At 37.6% G+C, this 3,662-nt stretch overlaps 1 non-coding gene across 1 annotated transcript; it reads right to left on the reverse strand.

The window, feature by feature from the left end:
* Positions 1–269: 269 nt before the first annotated feature.
* Positions 270–375, reverse strand: LOC128037711 (small nucleolar RNA R71). Its single transcript, XR_008193412.1, has one exon. It is a non-coding gene; the product is annotated as a small nucleolar RNA R71 (small nucleolar RNA).
* Positions 376–3,662: the final 3,287 nt, after the last annotated feature.

Genomic DNA, 3,662 nt, shown 5'->3' on the forward strand with positions numbered 1-3,662 from the left:
TATTAGTGTTAGTTCTTACTTGTTTCTTGAGTCGATTTTCTTTCCATCAATTTTCCATAACCGAACACATCCATTTAGCCATTTTCTGAACCCTTGTTGTTTTAAAACAATATTGAGCCTATTTCACCTATTTTACTTACTAGCTATTTAATTGTTCCTTACTTCATCATAAACGATTGGGCAACACAAATACGACTCGACTCAACACCAAGGCGGATCGTATCATGAATGCTTTCTGGTAAAGTATTTCCCACCTAGCAAAACTGCTAAGTTACAGAATGAGATCACCACTTTTCAACAATTGGATGACGAGTCCTTATATGAGGCATGGGAAAGATTCAAGGAGTTACAACGTAGATGCCCTCATCACGAGATTTTTCATTGCATCCAGTTGGAGACATTTTATAATTGTCTCAGTACACACACAAGGTTGGTGGTAGATGTTTCTGCAAATGTTGCTCTCTTATCGAAGTAATATAATGAGGCTTACAAAATGATTGAGAGAATAGCCAATAACAACTACAAGTGGTAAGCAAAGTAGATTTAGGAAGATGAGTTACAGAAGTGCATGAAGTAGATGCCCTTACTTCACTCTCAGCCCAGGTATCGTCTATCTCTTCAATGTTGAAATAGTTTACTACTAAAGGTCTAAATCATCTTGTAGGTCAACTATCAATCCACTACCCATAGTTAGCATGTATCTCCCTGGGTCATACTTGAGTATCACATCGTAGATCCCCAACCCAACTCCATCTTCCTTTTTAGTGAATCGAAATATAGTGCATAGGTACTCTTCAATACAGCTGGATGAGACGACATGACATACTATGATCACGTACAAAAGTGCTACCTATGGAACCTCTCAACAGCTCTGGTTCTTTTATGAGGCCCTATACCCCCAACCGAGCAGTAGTTCCCCGTAGCCAGGCAGTGGCGACAAAAAATGAACTTGCGCAGGCTCCATGCCGTTCACATTTTCTTGTGTTGAGAGCTTTTTAGTTTCTTATATTATAGATTCTCTTGTCAACATCGAGGATGGGCAAAGCCCAACAAAGCAGCAGTGAGCACTAAACAATGGGGGTGAGGGCGACTCCGCCCATGCCTTGAACCACACCACAGGCTGAAGTCCTTTGACATCGAACGAAGGGCAGCGCCCTCATTTTTGGGCCAGAACAAGAAAGGGGAGGTTGTCATTGGAGCAAAGACAAGGCTTGTGGAGTTCAACTCCATAGAAGAGCCTTAAACTATAGAGCCGCTAGAACGCTAAAACTAGCACTTTGAAGCGAGTTGAAAAATAGATATGTGCTACAGCACGCAACGGTTTCCAAGCTTCACTAATAGGGTGTGTTTATAGGGAAAGGAGAGTAAGGCGATTGCTTCACTTTTTTTGCGGAGTTTCCTGCCTCCCCATTCCTGTTTAGTGTACACTTGTGATTCTTAGAGCAAACCCCAAGTTGCTATACCAAGCAACATCGAAAATCCTCTACCAGTTGAGTCTTCTAATTTTGAGAACTTATTAAAGGCATACATGGTGAAGAATTATGCAACTTTGAGAAATTTGGAGAACCAGATGAATAGCTAGCCAACGAACTTCGAAATAGACCAGATGAAGCTTTGCCCAATGACATGGAGAACCTGAGAAAATCGAGTAAGGAGAATTGCGAAGTGCTCAATTTATGAAGCAGAAAGATTTTTGAACCCAATGAGGTTGAGGTTGAAGATGAACCTCCCTAGAAAGAGGAAAATCAACCAAATGTTGAAATTCTTGCACCAAAAAAGCCAAATTCTACAAATTCTAAAAAGTTAAAACCTAAACTAGTGAACTCTGATAAGCTAACCTCTTCATTATACGCAAATATACTACCTTGGAAGAGTTGCCCAATCCAAGCCAAAGTTTCACAACCTCCATATCCTCAAAGACTCTAGCAACATAAACAGGATACTCAATTTAAGAGAATGTTGGATGTGTTGAAACAACTACATATCAACATCCCGTTGGTAGAAGCTTTAGAGCAAATGCCGAACTAAGCGAAAGCTGTGAAGTATTTTTTGTCAAAGAAGAGAAGGTGTGGGGAATTTGAAACTGTAGCCTTGACTATAAAATGTAGCCTATTTTTTTCAAAACAAGTTGCCTCCTAAGCTGAAGGATCTAGGAAGTTTCATCACACCTTTCAATATTGGACAATCCAATTGTAGTAAGGCTTTGTGTGATTCAGGATCGAGTATCAACTTAATGCCTATGTCTTTGTTTAGACAATTAGGTTTTGGTAAGGCTAGACCGACTACAATTACATTCAATTTCGCAGATCGATCTTTGGCATACATAGAAGGAAAGATCGAAAATGTCTTGGTACATGTTGATAAATTCATATTTCCTATTGACTTTATTATCTTAGATTTTGTAGCAAATAAAGAAGTACTAATCATTCTAGGAAGGCCTTTCCTAGAAATCAGTAGGATGAGAATCGATGTACAAAAAGGTGAACTAATCATGGAAGTTCAGGATGAGAAAGTGACCTTTAATGTACTCAAGGCCCTAAGATCTCCTGATGAGGTAAAAGATTGTTTTACTGTCTCCACAGAAGATCCATTGATTCTCGATAATCTATTGGAAGGTGTTTTGACTCTTCACATCAAGATGAGGATGATACATGTTTGGAAGCTAGCTTGGAAGGATTCAGCTCAAAAGTTTAAATCGAATCATTCGAGCTATCATCACATGAGTACAAGAAACCCAACCCATCAAAAGAAAAGCCATCTGAGTTGGACTTAACTGTGTTGAAGTGGCATGAGAAATGTATCGAGTGGACTATTGCAAACAATGAAAAGGGATTTGTCAAGGGACAGAAGAGTTTGATTCAATCTTGAGTATTTGATCTTGGGAAACTCGATTCTCAATGGTTAAAAGCAAGGATCATTAATCCTATCTATGGCATTTAGTGGTTGGGACTTGTACCATAGAAAGAAGGTTTAACAAAAAATGAGTTGATTTCATTAAGGATCATCATGGGTAGGCAGATTTGTACAAATGATAGAAAATCGAGCAAAGTAAAATAGAAAGACTATTTCTTTCTGCTATTTCTTGAGCAAATACTGAATATAATTGTTGGGAAACATTACTTCTTTCTAGATGGATATGGTTGGTATGATAAATGGTCTTCGACATCACCTTTATCAGTGACAATCATCAATAACATTGAGGGAGTCCTCTTCACTCTTTCTGTCTTTAATTTATTTTCAATTTTATTTCTTTTGAATAAATGACATGCTTAGAAATTATTTTTCTTAATTTAGTACATTTAATTAATTCTGTCTAATGAGATTGAAACTTAAACGGGACCATTGTGACCTTTCCAACCTTTCGTGGGAATTAATTTAATGTAATCTTTTGAGATGAAATTTTCTAATTAACTTTGAAATTTTTATTTTCATTTTGATTTTTGTTTTTAATATTAATTTTATTTGTGATGTTGAATAAGAGGGTCAATTTGGCCCAGGTACTAATAAACTTATTTTATCTTAAGCAGTCTAGTTTGTAAATACAATTTGGGCTCAAGGCCTGAAATAATAAAGAGGAGCAAATTCACCCCATGTTGTCGTCCATAGGGTTCTCCAAAGCCCTAATTGTGCCACTACTTCTTTTCCTCTATACTTGCTGCCCA

This window comes from Gossypium raimondii, unplaced genomic scaffold, assembly GCF_025698545.1.
Source record: "Gossypium raimondii isolate GPD5lz unplaced genomic scaffold, ASM2569854v1 Contig00267, whole genome shotgun sequence".
Taxonomy (NCBI): Eukaryota; Viridiplantae; Streptophyta; class Magnoliopsida; order Malvales; family Malvaceae; genus Gossypium; species Gossypium raimondii.